The 24,827-nt window shown below is 43.0% G+C and overlaps 1 long non-coding RNA gene and 1 other non-coding gene across 3 annotated transcripts; one reads left to right on the top strand and one right to left on the bottom strand.

The window, feature by feature from the left end:
- Positions 1-1,483: 1,483 nt before the first annotated feature.
- Positions 1,484-16,035, bottom strand: LOC139363476 (uncharacterized). Of its 2 annotated transcripts, none has more exons than XR_011623919.1 (4): positions 12,526-16,035; positions 10,232-10,378; positions 6,917-8,830; positions 1,484-1,988 (listed from the first exon to the last, which is right to left on the bottom strand). It is a non-coding gene; the product is annotated as an uncharacterized lncRNA (long non-coding RNA). The 2 variants fall into 2 exon arrangements; XR_011623918.1 differs by lacking the exon at positions 1,484-1,988 and adding an exon at positions 4,254-5,486.
- A 3,893-nt stretch (positions 16,036-19,928) lies between these two features.
- On the top strand, positions 19,929-20,001 carry TRNAV-AAC (transfer RNA valine (anticodon AAC)). Its single transcript has one exon. It is a non-coding gene; the product is annotated as a tRNA-Val (tRNA).
- Positions 20,002-24,827: the final 4,826 nt, after the last annotated feature.

The raw sequence follows: 24,827 nt of genomic DNA on the forward strand, positions 1-24,827 counted from the left end.
TGAGCAGGTTCAATCTGTCAGGGCCTTGGCGGGTGTGTAATTTCATATGGTAATTAGCATATAATTAGGTCTTGGGTAGGGCATGGGTCAAATCCAGTGCCATGTTGGACCCAGACGGTTTCAGACAGCTTAGCCCCCATCCTGTTTGTTAGGGTCTTATCAGCCCAAGCTCTTCCTTGTCCTTGTAACTAATTTTAACAGCTCCTTTTTTGCTGATATGTGAAATTACTGCTTGATGTTTCTCTTATGACCACCCAGCATTCCTATCAAATAGGGATGAGATTTATCACTTTCCTTGTTCCCCCCGCCCTCTCACTCCACTAGCATGAACCCTCCAGAGACTCAGGAGGCTGCAAACTAGGTGCCTGATCTCAGCCTCTTTCAGAAAATAATCTGAGTGGAAAAACATTTTTATACCCACAAGCCAGGACTCCTCCCCTCCCCTCTACCAAATGCCCTCTTTTCCTCTCAAAGAGGTTTAGGTCTGTGTTGCATGGACCTCCTTTCTTCACAGGAAAACCAGTGAGGAAGTGGAAGGAGGAGACTGAGCATCTGCCATGTAATATGCAGTGGTGTACCTCACTTATTGCTCACCTCCGTTAAAAGTGATGAGGCTGTCTTTGTCTTACAGATGAGAAGACTGAGGCATAGATCTATCATCCTTCACCCGTATGTTTCAATTTCATGTCTATGTTTATCAGGATGCTTTTTTTTGGGGGGGGGGGACAGGGTCTTGCCCTGTCATCCAGGCTGCAGTGCAGTGGCACGATTGTAACTCACTATAACCTTGACCTCCTGGGCTTAAGTGATCCTCCCACCTCAGCCTCCCCAGTAACTAGGACTACAGGCCCACACCATCACACCTGGTTAATTTTTTTTTTTTTTTTTTTTTTTTTTTTTGTAGAGATTAGGTCTTGCTAGGCATGAGCCACCAGACCTAGCTTTCGTTTTTAAAAGGTAAAGGATCCGACACTTCAGAAGAAAGGTAAAGGAAGAATTTTTAGAGAAACCAGTTCAGAAGAAGCTGTTAATGGTACTTACAGGAAACATAAATGTTTGAATGACAAGACTGGGAAAGAATTAATGCACCATGGGACAATTATCATAAAGACAGTGGTGAGGAGATGGTGTGGAGAGTTGGGGGAAGGGAGGAATCAGCAGTTTCCCAGATCTGGAATTACAACAGGGCCCCAAGTTCCCATCCCACCATCAGGAAAGATACCCGATGAGAACCCCAAATGGACCTGCTGATGTTTCTTCACCACTACCTTGCAAGTCCCTTTCCTCGTGTTCATGTGGGGACCTGCAGGTCATTAATTTACAAATCATGAGGAGCTTTTTCCCAAGAGACATTTAGCAATGAGCTTGGGCGATATCCTTAGCGCTGTAGTGGTGGCCGAGCTTTCCTCTAAGCATTCAGAGAGCTTTCCTAAGCTCCTAACACCTCCTAAAGGAGCTGTTAAAATTAGCTACAAGAACGAGGAAGAGCTTGCGCTGATAACACCCTAACAAACAGGATGGGGGCTAAGCTGTCTGAAACCGTCTGGGTCCAACATGGCGCTGGATTTGACCCATGCCCTACCCAAGACCTAATTATATGCTAATTACCGTACCCTAATTACACACCCTCAGAGAGCTTTCCTCTGGCTGCTTGAAGGAAAGCTCTGCCTACCACAAATGCAACGAGTAACCCTGGCACCCAATTGCGTTTTCGCGGCTTGCTAAAGGCCTGCTTTCCAAGGCTGCCAGGCCTTGCTGAGTTTGCACAAACGCACGCGGCCTGCGGGAGCAGGCGTCCGGCTTCCTGGGGCGCGCTGCCTGGTGGAGACTGCGGGGAAGGAGCGACACGAGCAGGTAACTCGCCAGCAGGTTCTCGTTTGCTGAAAAGGTGTTTGGAAATGGCTTTGAAAAGTGACTCTCACGTAAGCCTTTGGTTGCTGCTCTTCCTACACATCACGAGTAAGGCCCTCCTCCTCTCAGCGAAGATTCTACAAATCAAGAGGCCAGGATGAGGTTAGTTAAGGATTGCTTTGTGTGTGCACGACGGGTATAGGCCAGGAGGGAGGCTGAAAATGCACCGCGCGTCTAGGGTCATACCACCCTGAACGCGCCCGATCTCGTCTGAAAATGCACCGCGGGCGGTTCACAACTGTCAAAACGTAGGACAGGATTGTAGCCGGCAGGTTCGAACCTATGCAGACAGACGTAATTATATTTTCATCGCCTTAAGCATCCGGAGGCTGCACCACATTGTCTGCCAATCACTTCATGTTATGTTGTCTTGCCGGTTGTTACCTGTTTTAAAGCTAAGGAAACTTAGGGATGGGGGTTGTTGTGGACTGAATTGTGTCCATCAAAATTCCTGTGCCAAACCCCTAATCTCAATGTGACTGTATTTGGAGATAGGGCATTTAAGGAGGTAATTAAGGTTAAATGAGGTCAAAATGGTGAGACCCCAATCCAAAAGGATGGGAGAGGGGGAGACGGAGGAAGGGGCCTACTCTAATGACCTCATTTTAACCACTCCTATAAAGACTGTCACCAAACATGGTCATATTCTGATATATTGGGGGTTAGAACTTCAACATACGAATTTGTGGGGGGCCGGGCAGGGGGACACACGGTTTAGCCCATTACAAACGTATACACTTTAAGGATTGTTATATCTTCCTGAAGAATTGACCCTTTTATTATTATATAATGCCACTCTTTATTCCTGGTAATTTTCTTTGCTCTGAAGTCTACATTGTCTGAAATTAAAATTACTCCAAGCTTTCTTTTGACTAATGTTAGCATAATATGCCTTTTCCCATGCCCCATTACACTGTGGCTTGTGTTTCCCTAATCATGCAGCTGAAAGTCCTACAACCCAAGATCGCTCTCCAGGAATCAATGTGCAGTTCTGAAAGATATGCACGCCTCCCACTGTTCATTCACAGTGAATGACGGTAATAAACACCAGTGCAGCAGCCTAGGTTGTGTACCATCAGGTTTTCCACATTCACAGAGAAGAACCAAAGCCCTTTGTACATGGCACTGGCTGAGCTCCCATGCAAAAGCCACTTCCACTTTGCCAACCACACAAGTGAGCCAACTCAAAAGTGGATTCCCCAGCTGACACCATGTGGAGAAAAGACAAGCTGACCCTGCCCAAACTGCAAATCAGGGAGCAAAATGATGTTGTTATTGTTTTAAGCCACTATGGTCTTGGTGGTTTGTAATGCAGCAATATATAAACGGAGAAATAAAAAACAATAGTGAGAGGGTAACATTTTTTTCCATCCTTTTTGGGGGTAGGGGAATTAAGTACTCAGTTTCAAATATGTTGAATTTAAGGTACAGGGTAACTCAAGTAGAGATGCTTGAGTAGGATAATAGGATATAAGGAATAGCCTCAGGCAAGTTCTGGACTGCAGATATGAGAGGAGATAGTATAAAACTGAAGGGCCAACAAGGAATTATAGTGAGGTATTATATAGGAAACTGAGAGGGGAAAAAGGGCCAAGACTAACACTTGAAAAATTGCTTTTTTTTTTTTTTTTCTTTTTCTCGAGACAGAGTCTCACTCTGTTGCCCAGGCTGGAGTGCAATGGGGCTAATTTTTGTATTTTTAATACAAACAGGGTTTCGCTACATTGGCCAGGCCTGTCTCAAACTCCTGATCTCGTGATCTGCCCGCCTTGGCCTCCCAAAGCTGGGATTACAGGCATGAGCCACCACGCCCAGCCCTGAAAAATGTCTTTTATTTTTTTTTGAGACGGAGTCTCGCTCTATCGCCCAGGCTGGAGTGCAGTGGCTCGATCTCCGCTCGCTGCAAGCTCTGCCGCCTCCCGGGTTCACGCCATTCTCCTGCCTCAGCCTCTGGAGAAGCTGGGACTACAGGCGCCCGCCACTGGCTTTTTTTTTTTTTTTTTTTTTTTTTTGTATTTTTAGTAGAGACGGGGTTTCACCGTGTGTGCCAGGATGGTCTCCATCTCCTGACCTCGTGATCCGCCCGCCTCAGCCTCCCAAAGTGCTGGGATTACAGGCGTGAGCCACCGTGCCCGGCCGAAAAATGTCATCTTTTAAAGCTTGCGGTTGGCCTTACAGGAGAGAATTTGTAAGGAAAAAAGGATTTGGTGTCATTGATGCCATGGGAAATGTTTTAGGAAGTGTAAATATCAAGAAGGCAAGTAAAATGAAGACCAAAGGATATCAAATGGATTCAAAAATGAGGTCATTAGCAAAAATTATCACTATGTGGACCATCAGGAATAGGAGTCAGAATGCTTCCACCCATTGCCTCCTGGGCTACAGTCTTACCAATTGCTTGAGTCAGGTGAGACAGCACATACTCACACACCACAAGTTATATAAAGCAGTTTATTACTTACAGATAGGCAGCAAGAGACAACAGAAGCCTAAGATTCATAACAAGCTAGTCCTCCTGCATGACTGGCACCTGTTGATTCTGTAAACTGCAAGGGCCTCCCTCTGATTGGTTCCAGTAGCATGTATCAGATGTGGGGAGGCCATCAACCTCTTATTTAGGAACCTAAATAAGTCTGTGGAGTAGGGGCACTTGGAGGCAGCCCCACTACCAGCCCTTGGATTGCCTCCTCCCAAGTTAGCCTTTTGTATTTAATTGTCAGATTAAATTTGTCAAATTTGATCCCCATTCTGCTGCCAGGCTAGCAAAGTATGATAAAGTTTTTCAATGGCCTTGCCAAAGGCTATTCCAAGGGGAAGAAGTAAAATCAATTGGTTATGCCAGGGCCAAGGGCTCTGGTCTATTAAATCATCAATATTGCAACTAGATAATATTGTATCATCCAATTCTCCCTTCTGGAGGTTGGATAGCCATCAGCCTGGGGCCACCCTGCACAAGGCTGTGACAGCCTCATGTCCTGACTGCCAAGGGCACAATGGAAGGTTAGGCAAACCACCCTGGATGGGAAAAGAGCCTAGAATGCTAGACACCAACCAAATAAGAAAAGATTCCAGGTTGTGGCATGGTGATCTATAGCCATGGCTCGTTGGATCACCCTGAACATCTGCTGCAACACTGGGTTGTGAGCCAATCTACCCAGGCTGTGCCATTCTTTTCATGACAGCAGAATGTTCTGCCACTCCTCATCAACTACCTGAGATAGCCAAGAAAACATGTCTTCTCTTGGTTTTTGCCCATAGCTGTCCTTGAGATCACTAATTTGTCTTTCTGTGAAGGAGAGCATTTTGATGATTTCTTGCTGAGCTACCCCAACATTCTTGCACTGCTGGGTAAAGATGGGCTGCGTCATGCACATTCATTCCTTCTTAAGTGCCTCAGAGACTCTTCTTATAGCCTCTTGGGTGTCTTAGGGTCTGAGTATCCATTTCCCAAGATCTCCATCCTGGAGAATGAGCAATCGCATATGTGTCCCAAAGCTAGAGGACAGAGTTGCATATTCCTCTGTTTCCATATTCCTTTCTCTCTGCCTCAATTCATGCAGCCAGCTCATTCACATCTGTGGGGAGGTGACATATGTCCCACTTATCATTCCTCCTTCCCCATAAAACATCCTGAAGCATGTCTGGCTCCTGCAGCCCTCTGCCCTGGACTGGGTACTAAAGGGCATTGCCCCTCCCTCTTAGCCCATAAGTCATGGTTCTGTCAGACCAGACCCTACTGCTATACCAATTTTATGAAGCAGGTTCACTAATTACCCGTCCCAAAGGAGAATTCTCACTGCATGAAGAATAGCAAAAATCATCACTGTGCTAACCACCGGGAATCAGAACATTTCCACCCACAGCATCCTGGGCTGCAGTTTTACTAATTGCCTCAGTCAGATGAGACAGACTACATTCACATGCCACAAGTTATATGAATCAGGTTTATTATTCACAGATAGGCAGTAAGAGACAACAGAAGCCTAAGATGCACAGCAAGCCAGTCCCCCAAGGTTCAAGAAAACTGCCAGGGTGGATGCAGTCTCCACTGCATGCTCCCCATTTGTACCACACCTAAGGGACCCTGAAAGGTAACCCACCCTGGGTTATATACCTCAGGGGCAACAGGATGCACTGGGCAAAGCTTTGAAGGACATCTTTTAGGGAAGGCAATCCAGGGCCCTATCCCAGCTTCTGTCCCCTTGGTCTCTAATGCCAGGAGTGAGGATACAGAAGGGACCCCATGGGGAAGGAGAGATTGGGGGAGGCAATTTCTCCTCTCCCCACCCTCTTTCTCACCCCTTGTACATTAAACTCCTCCTTGCCCCCGTGCTGGGGGGCACTTGGAGGCTTTCTCTGGGAAAGGGTTTTTAGCTTGAACTTTAATAGACCTGGGTGGATCAGGAAGAAGGACCCTGTACTTCTGTCCTTAATCAGATGAGGGCCAGGCATGTGAGAACCTTATATTCAGGCATGTCCTGGAGGACCGAACCCACAAAATGATGATGGCGCAAAGTACCACAAAAGAGCGGAGGAAAAGTCTCTCTGACTGCACCCTAGGGTTTCATTTCTGCAAACAGATGACTGGGCCCCTGTTCATCCCCAACCTCACTGGCAGATTAGGCCTAAGAGGAGGGGATACCACCACTTGCACATGTCCCTGTTGAACAGCTCTCATATGCTGGAGCAGCTGCGAGTTGATGGGTGTCTGATTTCTGAATATGATTTATCCAAATTCACTCACATTTCAGATGTGGATTTATTTTCCAAGGGAATGTTGAGATTGCCACCATTAAAGGAAACTCAGTTACTTGCATAAAGTGGCAAAGACCTTCTTGACCCAACTCTAGTCAGCCTCCTTTGTAAGTACTGAAAGCCCAGACCATGGGTTTTTCTCTTTGGTTCACTTATTCTAGTTTTAGCAAGAATCCTGCTAAGTTTAGTGAAAAATCTTCACCCTTGGTCTGATCACCCTAGATATTTTATCAAATTCCTTATGTCTCACCTTGATATCTTATTACCCTGGCCTCCTGGCTTTTTGTTGTTGTTGTTGTTTGCTTATTTGTTTGTTTTTGAGACAGAGTTTTGCTCTTGTTGCCCAGGCTGGAGTGCAATGGCGCAATCTCAGTTCACTGCAACCTCTGCCTCCCAGGTTCAAGCGACTCTCCTGCCTCAGCCTCTCGAGAAGCTGGGATTACAGGCATGCGCCACCACACCTGGCTAATTTTGTATTTTTAGTAGAGACAGGGTTTCTCCATGTTGGTCAGGCTGGTTTTGAACTCACGACCTCAGGTGATCCACCCACCTCAGCCTCCCAAAGTGCTGGGATTACAGGGGTAAGCCACGGTGCCTGGCCTTCCTGGCCTGTCTTTAGAAAAAAAAAAAAAAAAAAAAAAAAAAATCTGTTAGATCAGTTTAGCAAAGAATTACCCTACTTCTCAGTAATTTTTCAGCCACTAACCCCCGCCCTGATCCTTTGCTATAAACCTTCACTTGTTCTTTTATATTTGGAGTTAAGCCTGATCTCCCCTACTGCAAAACTCCATTATAGTAGTCCCTTGAATAAAATCTGCCTTACCATGTTTAGCTAGTGTCATGAATAATTTTTCTTTAACTAAAAAACATAACAGAATAGCACAGATCAATACTAATAAATCCAAAAACACTAAAGAAAAAAGGTATAATCTAATTGGCTTACAGTAAGGGACAGTTGAAATAATATTAATTGATGGCATATAATCAATTAGTAATAAAATGTAAATTAATTTTATTTCAGATATGCTCTAAATTCCAAAAAAGCATAGGAGAAGGAAGAGACTTCTTATCTGGATACAAATATTTTAATGTAACCAAATAACTAAATTTTATTAAACAAGTATGAAGTTTAACCTAATTTATGAGTAAAAACATATGCCAAAAAGAATAAACTGGAGTGCATCAATCTCCTGAGAATTTGAGACACAAATAGTTTTAAACACATATGAAAATGGGTACTTCTAATAACAAATAGGTAATAAAGGAATGTGACTTTTAGAAATAAGTCCATTTAAATACCATCTGTGAACAATAAATTCTTCAAACTCTTTCAGAGCTGCCGGTGGCTGGAGCCCTGTCTTCCGAATGGATGAGAGGCACCTACCGGCCAAGGGTTCAGGTGACATCACAAGAAATGGCGCGGATTCTTACTGCCCTGTGTCTTGGCTTCCGCATCAGCGAACTCCGCCTTCGGTCTTCCAGGCGGCCTGTATTGCTTAGGTGGTAGCAGTGGCCCCACCAGCCCAGCCCCACAGTCCCTGGGACTCCAGTCTTTGGCTCTTACCAACCCTACCTGCGCTGTGGTGCTCGGGCCCAACTCCTCACCTGGATGCAGTGGCTTAGGGGTTGGGTGAACAGACTGACTTGAGCTCGGAGTCCTGAGCCCAGACCTTTCAGGCCAGGGGCAGTCCAAGTTTGGAGACCCAGTCCCTTCTATGTTTCCAGATCTGCGAAATTCAGTAAAACTATACCCAAATGACCAGTACGGGCCACGGGGCACTGAGAATGCAGAGAATCATGAGAGCCACTCTCCTTCCTCGCGCCCAGATCCCAACAGTCACCAGAACACTGCGGATCCCACTCTCTGCTCCCCAACGACAGTTACCTTGGCAAGTCAAGACCCCAGCCATTGTCACCAGAGGAGAGAGGCAGAGGGAGATTTGGCTACAAAGAAAAGGAAGACAATGTGATCTTGAATCAGGATACTACGCTGCTGACTTTGAAAATGGGAGGAGGAGGTATGAGCCAAGGAATGTCCTTGTAGAACCTGGAAAGACCAAGGAAAGCTGCTTCACCTCTGGCACTTCTGGAGGGTGTTAGAAACCCTGTCTGACATTTTCATTTTGGTCCACTGAAACTGATTGCAGATTTCTGACCCCTAGACCTGTAAGGGAATAAAGACATATTTTTTAGGCACCAGACCTGAGTTTAAGAGACCTTAGTCTCTTAACGCCAAGTTAGAAGCTGCATAGTCAAGCCACCTACAACCCCCGGGGCAGGGCAAAGATAGGGACCCACATGATACTCCTTTTAGAACAACTCTGTATTCACACCCTTAACTCGAGTTGAGTTTAGTGAAACAAGAAATTATCCAAGCTGAAGTAGAGAGAGAGAGAGGGAGAGAGAGAGACCCATAAGGGAATATTTCTGCCCAGTTTCCATTTCGCGTGGGTGGCACACGTGACAACCACTACATTACAAAAACCACCATACACCTAGGAGCTATCTTTAAAATTTAAAATGGACATTTCCTGAATGGCTTGCATTCAGTATTGTGAAACTATTTTTTCTTTTAGAGCATTTTCATATTTGTGGCCCTTTTTTTCTTTCCTTCTGTATTCCATTTATCAAAACCAACAATACCCAAAATCCATGATTCAAGACAAAGGAAGGCTTTCGCCCAGTGACCCAAATCCTCACAAATACCATGTCATCATGTCAGGAAACTTCAGGCAGAATAAGGAGGAATTTTATTTCAATACCATTGTCCATACTGTCCTATGCCTTTTTCTGTATCCTTCCAATACACCCAAACATTAACCTCTTGATTACAAAAAAAAAAAAAAAAAAAAAAAAGACTTTTTAGAAACCAGGATGCAAAGGGAGGGGCTTTGGAGACCTTTAGCATTTTCTGTCAAGGAAACGCTTTGCCATAAGAGACTGTGGAATGAGGTGGGGTGAGGGGACCACCTGTGACCAGTTATCTTCCTGGCCAGCAAGACGGCAGGGGACTGAGTGTAATCAGGTGTCTTCCAAGAGGTGGCAAGCATGCCAGTCAGATAATTTAACTTAGTTTCTTCCCCTCCTCACACAATTTGCCACCATTCCCTCTGGCATTAGTCATTCAGCTACTGCCTCACCCACTGTATTTTGTGTAACTCTGTAATTTTAATTTTGGTATTGTACTGTACATCCTGATATATATTTTGTTTCTTAGATTTTACTTTGCCCTGAAAACTCCACCTGTTGTGGTATATATACATCTGCTTCATTAGCTGTGACTCCCGCAGAACATGAAACTTCATACAAACTTGTATTCACTGCAGTATTTACTCATTCTGGTGATGGACATGCAGGTTACCCCAACTCTCTGCTGCCTGAAGTTGCTGCAGTGACTAGATTCTATGAAGCCACTACAGAGCTAAGCTGGAATTTCACTGAGAGACATTCGTAGAAGTGGAATTGCTGGGTAGTCGTCAAAAAGGCTAAATAAACAGAAATAAACACTTGTTTAATGCCCATACAGTGAAATCTAAGACCTAGATTGTTAAGATAAAGATCTTACCTTAGCCAGGTGTGATAATGGGCGCCTGTAGTCCCAGCTACTAGGGAGGCTGAGACAGGAGAATGGCATGAACCCATGAGGCAGAGCTTGCAATGACCCGAGATCACACCACTGCACTCCAGCCTGGGCAACAGAGCAAGACTCCATCTCAAAATAAATAAATAAATAAATACATAAATAAATAAATAAAATAAACGATCTTACCTTCATTTCATGTAGAAATTCATACTTTTAAGATTTTTAGTATGACAAATCAAAACACAGGAAGTATACCTAACTCACAGTGGTCTCAGAAAAATTCCCAGGGGAAAGTGCCTTGCGGTAAATCTAAAACAATGAGTAAACTTATGGTAAAGAATGACGGATTTGGGAGAATCATCCAACTGAATGAAAATTAGACATGAATGAAATGTCCTCCCATAGTAATTGAATCTGTCAGCAGTGACCTAAACCTGTGAAACCAGAGAGCTTACACGGCTCCGTCACCCCCACAACCCTCATGGCCTGATTTCAGCCCTTTAGGGAGAGCTTTGTTTGGTTCTAGGGCTTCCTGAGGGATGCAGGATAAATTCTCTGACTTTAACACCTTCTCTGTGGATTTTTCTGGGCCAAATTCACAGAAGTGGAACACTAGAAACTTCCTTTTTCAGTTCTTTGAATTTGGTTTTAAGATCAGCGATATTTTTCTGTGAGGAAGCTGCCTCTCTTTTTATTTAGACAGAGGTACAAGGCAGGAAAAGACTTTTTCTTTTCCTTTTTTTTCTGTTTCCTTAAAACACACAAGATTGAGCTCAGGCGTTCTCTTTATCAAAGTCTTCCTGTAGCCAAAAGAGGGTCTGGCTGATTGTCACTTGTAGAAAAAAGCCAAAAGAACAAGAATGAGGTATAATTAAAAACAGAGTGAGTTTTATTATCCATGCTAGCAACAGGGAGTGTGGCCGGCCAAAAGTTGCCACTCTTCAATTTCTAGAGAGAGGCCAAACATTTTAAGAAGAGGAGCTTGTAATGCAGAGGGGCAAGAGGCAGGAGGTGCCCAGTGGGTGTCTCATTCTGATGGCTTATCTTGAATTATTGTTTCAACTGGTGAAGGGGCCAGTGACACGTAGGCCCAATCAAGTTACAAATTAATGATGGTCAATCTAGCAGATAATCTCTAGCCAACAGTGAGTATTGTCCTTGAATTAATCTCCTACTGGAGAGATAATTCTGGAGATGCCTGGTCTGCATCAGGATTCAGCCCCTGAAGCTTCTAAGGAAATATATGACCAGATAAGAGGGCATGGTATGAGCTTAACAAGCATCCAGGTAAATAAATGAGCATAAGGCATGGGAGCATAATATGGGAAAGGGAAGGCAGTTTTAATGCCCATTCCAAGGCAGTAATTCAAGACAAAAGAAAACACATCTGCAGTTTGTCTCAAAGCTATGTCTAGAAACTGGGGAGAAAGAAGGAAAGAAACAAAGTTTTTAAAACATGGTTTGAAGCTAAGCTGTTTGGTTACATTCCAACCTCCCACAAGATTTTGCTGTTTTTTGTTGTTATCAAAACAAGTAATAGGCCAGGTGCAGTGGCTCACACCTGTAATCCTAGCACTTTGGGAGGCTAAGGCGGGCGGATCGCCTGAGGTCAGGAGTTTGAAACCAGCCTAGCCAACATGGTGAAACTCCGTCACCACTAAAAACACAAAAAAAGTAGCCAGGCATGGTAGTGGGCACCTGTAATCCCAGCTACTTGGGAGGCTGAGGCAGAAGAACTGCTTGAACCCAGGAGGCGGAGGTTGCAGTGAGCCAAGATCATGCCACTGTACTCCAGCCTGGGCAACAGAGCAAGACATCATCTCAAAAAAAAAAAAAAAAAAAGGTAATCAGAGCCTGGACAACATAGTGAGACCTCATCTCTACTACAAAAAAAGTAGAGACCAGCATGGTGGTGCTCATGGTTGTGCATGCCTGAAGCCCCAGCTACTTGGGAAGCTGAGGCAAGAAGATTGTTTGAGTCCAGGAGTTCGAGGCTGCGGTGAGCTAAGATCGTGCTACTGCACTCCAACCTGGGTGACAAAGCAAGGTTCTTTCTCATTCATTCATTCATAAGTACATACAGAAACTACAATAATTTGGATGGAGAGTTTATTGAAACAATTGGGTAAGGAGTTACATGTTGATTATAGAGGAAAAAGAAAGTTATGGAATTGTCTTCTTTACTACAATGAAACTTTAAATGGCAAACTTTAAGTGACACAATCTTAAATTATAAAAGAGAAGAGAAATTGATTTGTTTCTAAGTGTCCACTCACCTATTTTATGAAAAATCCTCTCTGTGCTTAGGGGTAAAGAGCAGATTGTCCAATTCTCTGCTTTGCTGAAAGCAGAACCCTCTTCCTTCTTAGAAATCCCTGAGAAAATTATCTTGGATGGAAACTCACAAGTCCAACTCTTGCTGTTTTAAGGAAGCCAGTCTCATTGGTGAGCACGCCCCAGGTGCCTACTCAGATAGACACCATGGGAAAGTGGGGTGGGGCTCAGAGCAGGCAGGCAATTGCAGAGCATGGCAGGAGAGGAGGGCGCTGGTGATGTGAGCTTCAGCTTGCTCAGGATAAAGGAAGGAGAACAGAGGTTCTTGAGATGGCTCTGGATGAAGGAGGGAGAATGTAAGTTGTTTTATGCGTTTGATAATCTAGGAGTGAGGAAAAGCTACAATGTTTCCACCCAGTTCTGAACTAGCGGTCTTTTGTGTGTTAGGCAAGTGTGATAACCATTATACCATGAAACATGTCGGTAGAATTCCCTCCAAGTGGAGGATGGTATGTGTATGTCTGGACAATTCAGGTTTGGAAACATTTCCTGTTCACATGATGGTTTTTTTTGTTTGTTTTTTTGTCTGTAATCTTTTCATATCTCTCAGACTTTTCACTTATAAAATCAACAATATCACATCCTGATTGATATTTGCCTACCACAAATGAGTAGCTGTGTTCACTAAATATATTTGCTAGATTGCCCAGCAACCTATTCATAATACCCAAAAGAACTAGAGACATCCCAAGTGCCAGCCATCACATGAATAAGTTTGCATAGAATAATCAGTTCCAGTAAGAAAGAACAATCTACAACTGTATGTATGAACCTCACAAACTTGACCAAAATAAACCAGACACAAAACAGGATGCATTCTGTGGTTCCACTGATTTAAATTACAAAGCTAGCAAGACTCCCTTCAGCTGTTAGAAGTCAGAATAGTGATTCCCTCTGGGAAGAGTGGATAGTGACTAGAAAAGGACCAGAGATGCTGTTGAGCCATGTGCTGGTTAGGTGGGTATGTTCAGTTTAAGTAGAATCATCAACATAGACATTTACATGAGGGAGAGATTGATTTTTTGAACAAGGAATTGGCTGATGCAACTGTGGGCTGTCTAGTAAGTGCTAAATCCATAGGACAGGCTGTTAGAAAAGGCAAGCCATCAGGAAGGGCAGACCAGAAACAATGAAGAAAACTAATGAAACCAAAAGTTGGCTGTTTGAAAAGTTCACTGAAATTGACAAACATTTAGCAAGACTGACCAAGGGAAAAAGAAGATTCAGATTACTAAACTCAGCAATTTAAGTGGAGGCATTACTACCAATTTTGCAGAAGAAAGGATTATTAAAGAACACTATGGACAATTACATGCCAGCAAATCGGATAACCTAGATGAAGTGGACAACCTCCTAAAAGCACACAATCTACCAAAATTTAATCATAAACAGAAATCTGAATAGATCTATAACTAGTAAAAATATTCAAGAAGTAATCAGTAATATCCCAGCAAAGAAAAGTCCAGAACCAGATGGCTTCACTATCGAATTCTACCAAATTTAAAGAATTAACACCAATCTTTCTTACATTCTTCCACAAAATCAAAGAGGAGGGAATATTTACGACTCATTTTATGAGGCTAGCATTATCCTGATACCAAAGCTAGGCAGAGACATTACAGAAAATGAAAATTACTGAGCAATATCCCTTATGAATATTCACGCAAAATTCCTCAAAAAAATACTGGCAAACTGAATTTAGCGAAGTATTGAAAGGTTTATATACCATAACCAAGTAGGATTTGTTCCTGGAATGTGAGGATGATTCAGCATACAAAAGTCAATGCAATATATACCACATTAACTGAATGAAGAGAAAAAAACTATAATCATCTTAACTGATACAGAAAAAGTATTTGACAAAATTCAGCACCTTTTTGCCAGGTGCGGTGGCTCACACCTGTAATCCCGGCACTGTGGGAGGCTGAGTCAGGCAAATAACTGGAACTCAGGAGTTCGGAGGGGAAAAAAAAAAAGCCTGCCCGCTCTGAGCCCCACTCCCCATTTCCCATGGTGTCTGAGTAGGCGCCTGGGGCGAGCAGGATCCCTCTTCACAGGTGACACTGGCTTCCTTGGAAAAGGAGTTTTCCTCCAAGATAATTTTCTCAGGGACTTCTAAATGTGGTGGTGTACACCTGTGGTCCTCACTACTTGGCAGGATGAAGTCGAAGGATTGCTTGAGCCCTGGAGGTCCAAGCTGTAGTGAGCCAAGATCACGGCCACTGCACTCCAGCTTGGGTGGCAGAGCAAGACCCTGTCAAAACACACACACACACACACACACACACACACACACTCCAGCTTGGGTGGCAGAGCAAGACCCTGTCAAAACACACACACACACATACACACACTCCAGCTTGGGTGGCAGAGCAAGACCCTGTCAAAACACACACACACACATACACACACTCCAGCTTGGGTGGCAGAGCAAGACCCTATCAAAACACACACACACACATACACACACTCCAGCTTGGGTGGCAGAGCAAGACCCTGTCAAAACACACACACACACACACACACACACACACAATTTAAACCAGGAACAGAAGGAAACTTCCTCAACATAATGCCCAATTATGAAAAACATACAACTAATATCATTCTCAACAGCAAAAGACTGAAAATTTTTCTCCTACAATCAGGAATAATGGATGCCCACTTTCACCATGTCATTCAGCACAGCATTGGCGAGGAAAAAGTAAAATTATCTATGTTCACAGATAACATTACTTTTTTTTGAGAGATGGGATCTCTCTTTGTCACCCAGGCTGGAGTGCAGTGGAGCAATTATGCCTCACTGCAGCCTCGACTTCCCTGGCTCAAGCGATTACCCTGCCTCATCATCCGGAGTAGCTGGGACCACAGGCGCGTGCCACCACGCTCGGCTAATAAAAAATAAAATTAAAAAAAATTTTAGAGACTGGGGTCTCGCTATGTTGCCCAGGCTGGTCTCGAACTCCTGGGCTCAAGCGATCTTCCTGCCTCGGCCTCCCAAAGTGCTGGGATTACAGGTGTGAGCCACTAAGCCCGGCCGTGACATGATTTTTATATATAGAAAACCCTGAAAATTACACACACACACACCCCCAAACTGTTACAGCAAATAAAGAAATTTAGCAAAACAAGGATAAACAATCCACATGAGTTTCAGCAGAGAGCGCGGTGGGAAGCGGAGCGCGGCCAGCTGCTCTGGGGCCCTGCAGACCCTCTGGTCTTGGACCTAAGGAAGAGGCGGAGGCCCGGTCCCGCGGCTGCTTCTGCTCTGCAGGCTCCCAGAGTCCTTGCTGTGTCTCCCACCGGCCAGGCCCAGGCCCGAGGCAGCGGCGAACCTCTCTTCCCTTCCCACCTGGGTGACCTGGTGGCGGTCTGGTCTCCCAGACAACCCTGCCCCGCCTAGACTAAGCCCCGGCTAACCGCCAGGACGCAGCGTCTTTGTGTGGCGGCGGGTGGTGGGGACGGGAAGAACCGCGCAGAGGCTGCCGGGGTGTGCAGGGACCGGGAAGGCGGAGCTGGGGCTGCAGATTCGTCCGCCTCTTTCCGCCACTGCGCCACGCGAATTGGGTCCAGAAGATGCAGTTAAGTTTCTTCCCAGAAACTGTCAAGGTGGTGGTATGTTTCTTGCCCTTGCACTTTTAGTGTACTAAAATCAACGGCCAAACTCTACTATTTATAGCAATCGAAGTATTCACCCATGCGCCCAATTTCTTTGCAAATACCAAGCAGGAAAACCTCAGGTAGATGGAGGGAGCAGATAATTTGATTTTTGTTTTCCTTAATTTCACTATAGTGTCCTCCTCCACACATATAAGGGTGAAGTTTTCTTTTTTAAGATGAAACAAATTTGTCATTAATGAAAGCATTGTCAAAATCTTACTTCTCAAAGATCCTGAGCTTCAGAATCACCTGGAAGCTCTAAAAATTAAGACTTCCACAAGCCTTAACCGTACCAGAGACCCTCTGCACTAGAAGAGGGTATGGCAGGGAATCTTAGGGATAGTCCACCTGGAGAATCACTAGCATAAGTTCTGGGCTTCACATTCCCTCAGAAGAGTCCCATGAACCTGTGGTCAGCAGCTTAGGGCTGGTCTTCTTTACTGATCTGAGGGACAATAGGAAGCTTAGGACTCCCTGCATGGCATCTCTCCCGCCCAGTGGAGAAGAGCTCAACAAATTTCCTCATTAACTACAAAGTCAAATGGAAGCATATGCTACGAAAATGCCACAAAAAAGCTGTTGCTAGATGAAAATGTCTAAATTTGCTTTAAATTATCATGGGGGTTGGCAGAGGGAGGAGAGCCTAACTGTTGAAGTAGGATCATGGAAATAAGGAGGTCCATAATATTCTCTATAATCATTTTTGTGTGTGTGTGCCATAAACAGAGGTTTATAAAACTACCTAGTATAGCATGGTGGTCAAAAACACCAGTTCTGGAGACAAACACACCTGGTAGTGTCCCTTCCTAGCTAGCATAACCTCAATACATTGTTCTAAGCCTTAACTTGCTCAAATGTAAACCGGAAATGACAAGGATAGATCTTGACTAAAGAGGCTTGACAAGGCTAAAAGTAATTCTAAAAATAAAAGCAGTAACTACTTTTGTAAGTTAAGCACTGTCTGAAACATTTCAGGGAGTTTTTCTTAATTGAGTTTATAATTCTATGAGGTAGACACTGTTTCCGTATCCATTTTACCAACTCGGATAGAGTCATGAAGAAGCCAAAGAGCTTGCCTAAAATCCTACATATGATGAGAAAGTGGCAGAGGAAGGAATTGTACCCCGATATTTTGGCTCCAAAGATCCCTGCCAGATCTGCCCTGCCAGTTCATAAGGACTGGGGAGATGCCTCCTCTCTATACTCCCATCCAAATTCTCCGCAATCTGTACGTCTGTTGCTCCAGTTTTTGCTTATGGCGTATTGACTGCTTGTGTGCCTCTTTCTTCTCCTTGAGAGTTAGGATTGTGTAATCTTGTCCTGCATGTCTCTGGCACTCCTAGTGACAACATAGGGTCACAATTGTCTGGCACATTGTTTGTAGCTCAATAATTTATTTTTCTTTTTTAAAAAAAATTGAAATGGGGGTCTGGCGATGTTGCCCAGGCTGTCTCAAACTTATGGCTCAAGTGATCATCCCGCCTAAGCCTCCCAAAGTGCTGGGATTACAGGTGTGAACCACTGCGCCCAGCCAATAATTTATTTTAATTAATAAGAAATAAATGTGTTTACAACAATTTTTTTTTAAATTAGAGATGGTGTTTCCCTATATTGCCCAGGCTGGAGGGCAGTGGCTTTTCACAGACACAATCATTGCACATGCAGCCTCAAACTCCTGGGCTCAAGGATCTTCCTGATTTACTTAGTCTTCAGAGTAGCTAGAACTACAGGTACACCACTATGTCCAGTTTAACAATATTTTTTATCTTTTTCTTTCTTTTTTCCTTTAACAATATTTTTAAAGATCATTGTTGCTGCTAATCTGGTCTTGATTTGTTAATTGGGAAATACAGTCTAATTTGTTAATTGGGAATTACAGTCTTTCTTTCAGTTGTTACCCACAGCATTCCAATTATTCATGATCCAGCTGCTACCAGCTCACATGATCTCAAGGTGAGAAGGGGCTTTCTGTTCCTGGCACCCATGGAAGAAAGAATACTAAGTAGGGGAAAAAGTAAGCACAGACTTTCTCCAGACTGGTCTGGCAGCCCAACCACCATCTCTAAGCACAGAGAGTTTGTGGTGTTTATATGCAGTCTGGGGGAAGGCAGCTTGCTTCTAAGTGTGCAGTGAAAGTAGATTGAGGAAGACAGTGAAAAGGGAGAGAAGAACAAAGAAAAGAAAAAATATACTAGCATTTTATCCTCCTTTTCTAAATCAAATAACATTGAACTGTCACATTCCAGAGAAATAATTATTTGTGACATAGGGTACAATCTTGTAACCTTGTGCCTGTTCCCCAGTATATCTCATCCTGAAGCTTCCCTGCTCTGCAGCAAATGCTAATAGTCCCAAGAGCTCAGTCTTACAGGTCCTGGTTCCTAAAAGGCTCATTTTCTGGCACTAGAAAGGTGAAGATCAGAACAAGTTGCATAGATAAGATTAGGACACTGTAGTAGAATTTTTTTAAAAAGCCAAATCATCTGCTCCCTACTCCTCTATCTAATTGAGGTTTTCTTGCCTGGCGTTTGCAAAGAAATTGAGCTCATGGGTGAATACTTTGATTGCTAAAATGATAAAGTTTGGCTGTTGATTTCAGTTCACTAAAAGTACAAGGGCAAGAAATATACCACCACTGTGACAGTTTCTGGAAAGAAAGGGCAGCTTTGAGATTACAGAACCTGGGGCATCTGGAAAACCTCTATTTTTTTCCTGTGGAAGAGGCATTGGACCAAAGGCAAGTTTTACTGGTATTGTGGCTATCACATTTGCCCAATACAGTAAAGACCCTTGGTTTGAAACTCAGTAAGATTTTTTTTTTTTTTTTTTTTTTTTTTATTTGAACAGAGCTCTTTTGTTTTCTCTACTGTCCTGGACTTGAAATCGGCTTATCCAAACCCTAGAGAGGCTGACACCCGCATGCTTTCCCCTGCCACCGTTCAGGGCGTTGCCAGCTCCTCCCTCCTGCATGGTCGGCTGGGTTCCACCAGCCCCGCTAGTGTTAACAGGAGGAAGGGTCTCCCTGGTCTGCATCTCCCTGATGGATCTGGTTCTCATCCCAATGCAGACAGCGGAAAGGGAGGGTTTTCCGCAAGGAGGTGGGCAAGTATTTCTAGAAGGAAAAGAGCTTCTTTTCTAATTAGATCACCAAATACTACACTATACTAGGTTAAGCCATTAGCCAGTCATTTATTATTTTTGTTATGGGAAGCATAATGCTCTATTTTTATAGAATTCCTTCCAATTGAGTTATCATTGAAGCTACTAGTTGGTTACAACTAAACATTAAAACAGGTACAAATTTGAAAACTAATCAGTATTTTTTAAAGTATAAAACAATGGGAAGAACATCTAAATACTAAAAATAGGTTTAAAAATTAGTTCATAGATTCATAGATGCATAAATCTTAACAAATTACCTTTCCAAAATTAATTCTATGCCTCTTCTTTATATAAGTAACTACTAGGAAATATATTTTGTTATACAAAAAAGTACAGACCAATTATTTATCAAGTGTTCCCCAACTTAAATTAGGTCATCGAGTTTTTATATTATAAATAGCAACTGTGAAAGTGTGCAATTCACCATAATAAAAAAAAAAAAATTATCTGGGGGTGTGGAGGGAAAGAGGGAGAATTCAGGACTAGTCTTTTAAGTGAGAAAGAAGACTACTGTTCACAGGAAGTTTCCGTAGTGTAGTGGTTATCACGTTCGCCTAACACGCGAAAGGTCCCCGGTTCGAAACCGGGCGGAAACAAGAAGTGGTGTTTTTCTTTCACCGCTAATTCTACTTTTGAGTATTTTCATTTAAACCAATAGAATCTTTGATTTTGCCGAGCACGTGAACCCTCAACTTCTGTGCTCCTTCTGTCACCCAGCAACGTGGCGCTGAATCCCGCGTCACACCATTCCCTACCCCAAGCCGAACCCTCACTTTCATCTTCCTTTTCTGATCTCCATCTGAGTGCCCCGGTGGTGGCAACCCCAATAGGCACCGGAGCCCCAGAACCCCACTTGCCTGCACCTCGCAGGTGAGACTGGCTTTCTTGGAATCCAGAGAGCAGCACTTGCGGGTTTTTCGCGGAGGAAGTTTCCTCGGGGATTTCTAAGGAACAGGGTTTCGCTTTGAGCCCGTCGGGGAATTATTGGACTTGCTCTTTTTTTGCTGAAGCACAGAGAGGAAACACTTTTTTTTTTTTTTTTTTTTTTGGGACGGAGTTTCCCTCTTGTTGCCCAGGCTGGAGTGCAGTGGTGCCATCTAGGCTCACTGCAACCCCCGCCTCCCGGGTTCAAGCGATTCTCCTGCCTCAGCCTCCCAAGTAGCTGGAATTACAAGCGCCCACCACCACGCTCGGCTAATTTTTGTATTTTTAGTAGAAATGGGGTTTCGCCATGCTGGCAAGGCTTGTCTTGAATTCCTGAGCTCAGGTGATCTACCCGCCTCGGCCTCCCAAAGTGCTGGGATTACAGGCGTGAGGCACCTCGCCTGGCCGAAACAAGATTTTTGACGTCTCTTAAACTTTCACCATGGATTGTGCACTTGAACAAGGATATAAGAGTGTGTTTGAATTCGAACCAATCAAAATAAGTTCAGCATTTTCTCTTCTGTCTGGTTATCTATTTATTACCTCTTAGCTGCAAAATCACTTTTCCTTGCGCGGTAACAATGGAATGGAGGGGGGCCCTTTAAATATTTTCTTTCGCAGTTAGCTCAATGTTACGTTTTGTCAATAGAGGGCGATGGAGAGACATTGCTGGAGGAAACAATCTCGCGTTAGTGTGCACAATGGCCGGGCTCTCGCAGCCTGAGCAGTTTCTCTAGTAGGAACCTCCTGCAGTGCACGGTGGCCAGCAGTACTTTGGGGAACCTCCTTTAGAGCATCTCTGGTAACAGACTTCCCCATGAACAGTTTTCCTTGGTAATCTAGATGGCACATGTCCTGCACCTTCCGCTGGAGCACTTTTTTCCTACCCTTCCCACCTGGATGCAGGTCTGGATCTCAGCCCTGGTGGGAAGAGAATACTTCTTTGTGTGCTCTAGCTCAGCCCTCAGCCCTAGGGGTGGTAGCTGCTTCTTATGCGGGCTAGTCCTTTATTATTATTATTATTATTATTATTATTATTATTATTATTATTACTCTTCTTCTTCTTCCTCTTCCTCCTCCTCCTTTTTTTCTTCTTCTTTTTCCTTTTTTTTTAGACAGAGTCTCCCTCTGTCGCCAGGCTGGAAGGCAGTGGCACGATCTCAGCTCACTGCAAACTTTGCCTTCCGGATTCAAGTGATTCTCCTCCCTCAGGCTCCCAAGTAGCTGGGATTACAGGTGCCCGCCACCACGCCTGGCTAATTTTTTGTGGTTTCACCATGTTGGCCAGGCTGGTCTGGAACTCCTGACCTGAGCTGATCCGCCCACCTCAGCCTCCCAAAGTGCTGGGATTACAGGCATGAGCCACAGCTCCCGGCCAAGTCCTATATTCTTTAGACTTCTCTGTACTTCTTACTAGCCAATCCCTCCTTGTTCTAATCCTCTGATGTAATTACTAATTCCCTGTAATAAACTTTCCTGCTCAAATTACTCTCTCTCTGGAGTGGACCCAGATTGATATACCTCCCTTATGTGGCTCCCTTTAACTGTTTTCTGCTGCTTCTTAGTCTAACCACCATTCTGACTGGCAAGAGCATAGATTAGTTTTGCGTGTTATTTAAATTTATACAAAGAGAATCATATAATATGTGCACTTTTTAGTTTGGCTTCTTAAGTTTAACATTTGGGCATTTTCATATTTTTGTTACAAATTTCATGTTTTAATTACAAATTGTGCTACTTACAACATTCTCTTTAGGCAAATAGATTAATACATTCCTGTAGAGAATATAAATATCAGTGAAATTTTAGGTGACAGAGTTTGCATATGTTTAGTTTATTAGATATTGCCAAATAATTTTTCAAAAAGGTTGTACTATCTGAAGTTCCCTCTAATAGTATATGAGGGGAATTTAAAATGTGGAAAAATGGAATTAAAAGATAAAAAAATTATAAACTTTATTTCTCAATATAATCATCATCAAGTTCAAGACACTTTTGTAAGCAATGATATAAGCCACTTAGTCTATCCCTAAAGAATTGAGGGTCCTGGGAATTTAAACATGTCAATGCAGTGTTTTTTACATTATTAGCTAAAGAGAAATGGGTGTCCCTTATTGATTTGTTAAGATTAGGAAACAAAAGCCAGAAGGAGCCAAATCAGGACTGTAAGATGGATGCCTAATGATTTCCCTTTGAAACTCCTGCAAAATTGCCTTTGTTTAATGAAAGGAATGAGCAGGAACGTTGTCATGGTGGAAAACTCTCTGGTGCAGCGTTACTAGGAATTTTTCTGCTACAGCTTTGACTTTCTCAAAAAACTCTAATAGTAAGCAGATATTATTGTTCTTTGGCCCTCCAGAGAGTCCACAAGCAAAATGCCTTCAGCATCCCAAAAAACTATTACCATGACCTGTGCTCTTGACTGGTTCACTTTTGCTTTGACTGGACTATTTCCGTCTCTTGGTAGCCATTGCTTTAATTTTCTTTGTCTTCAGGATTGTACTGGTAAAGCCATGTTCCAACCGCTGTGACAGTTGTTTGAAGAAACGCTTCAGGATCCTGATCCCACTTGTTTAAATTTTCCATTGAATGCTATCGTCTTGTTTACAACCAACCTGGATGCAATGGTTTGGATACCCGTCAAGTGGAATGTCTGCTCAACTTTAATTCTTAAGTCAGAATTGTGTAAGCTGAATCAATTGAGATGTCTATGATGTTGGCTATCATTTCTGCTGTTAATTGTCATTCTTTTTCAATTAGGGTATAAACAAGATGAATTTATTCCTTGCAAATTGATGCAGATAGTCTCCAGCTGTGGGTTTCATCTTCAATGTTGTCTTGTCCCTTCTTAAAATGAGCTATTCATTTGTAAACTGCTGATTTCTTTGGGGCATTGTGCCCATAAACTTTTTATAAAGCATCAATGATTTCACCATTTTTCCACCCAAGCTTTACTGTAAATTTTATGTTTGTTCTTGCCTCAATTTTAGCAGAATTTATGTTGCTCTGATAGGAGCTCTTTTCAAATTGATGTCTTAGGCTTCTTAGCAACTCAAACTAGATCCTGTTCAGATATATATATATTTTTTAATATTTATTTATTTATTTATTTATTTATTTATTTTTATTTTTGAGATGGAGTTTCATTCTTGTTGCCCATGCTGGAGTGCAAGGGTGCAATCTCAGCTCACTGCATCCTCCATCTCCCCGGTTCAAGCAATTCTCCTGCCTCAGCCTCCCAAGTAGGTGGGATTACAGGCATGTGCCAACTCACCCGGCTAATTTTGTATTTTTAGTAGGGACGGGGTTTCACCATGTTGGTCAGGCCAGGCTGGTCTCAAACTCCTGACCTCAGGTGATCTGCCTGACTTGGCCTTCCAAAGTGCTGAGATGACAGGCGTGAGCCACCACACCTGGCTCAGATATGTTATAAGAAGTTAATACAAGTTTATTTTGGTGCAAAAAAAATTTGAAATACGCATAGTTTTTCTTAATACTCATTTTCTATGAACTTTTTGAAGTCCCTTATTTATGAGAGTTTTTGTGTTTCTCATCTTTGCAAATGATTTTTTTTTCTGTCTTTTTAATTTTGGTCATTCTACTGGTATGCCAGTATGGTTTCAATTTGCATTTCTTTGATGACTAATAAAGTTGAGATGCTTTTTGAATTCTAATTGCCATTTAGATGTCTTATTTTATGCAGTGTCAATTCAAGTATTTGCCAATTGTTTTATTAGACTATCTTTTTCCTAATGATTTGTAGGATTTCCTAATATAATTTAAATATAATTTCTTTTCATATACTTGAATTGTAATTCTCTTATTTACAAGCTTTGCAGCTTGGGCAAGTAAATGAACCCATTTGAGCCTGAAGGCTCCCTCTTGAAATTGATATAATAATACCTACCTAGTAGTACCACAGTGAAGGTGACACGTTTCTTTCACTAATATTTATTGAGTGCCTATTATAAACTAGGCTATGTGTTAGACAGTAGGGCTTCATTGGTGAACAAGAACAGACATTGTACCTGCCTTAATAGAACTTACATTCCATTGAGGGAGAAAAACATTAATCAAGTGGCCTTACAAACTAATGTAAAACTTGCTATGAGGAGAGATACATTTTGCTATGAGTAATGCAGGTGTCACACACTTAAATGTTTAGGAAAGTCCCTAGAAAATTATTTATTGATTTGGAGTCTAGAGAATGCATTGGAGAAGAGTTTTCCAAGAATAGGAAATGGCATGTAAAAAGGCCCTGTGGTAGGAGATAACCTTATAAATCAGAGGAATTAATACACTAGGGCCAGTATAGCTAGAGTACATAGAGCAAAAAAAGGTATGATTTTAAATAAGACTAGAGAAGTAGTTAAAGGTCTAGCATGCATGACATTTCAGGCCATTTTAATAATGGCCTACTCTACCCTTGGTCATCTCAGAATATACAGAATCTGAAATATGGTCTGATTTTATCTAAGGGACGGTCTATTACATTTAC

The sequence above is a fragment of the Macaca nemestrina genome, chromosome 5 (assembly GCF_043159975.1).
Source record: "Macaca nemestrina isolate mMacNem1 chromosome 5, mMacNem.hap1, whole genome shotgun sequence".
NCBI lineage: Eukaryota > Metazoa > Chordata > Mammalia > Primates > Cercopithecidae > Macaca > Macaca nemestrina.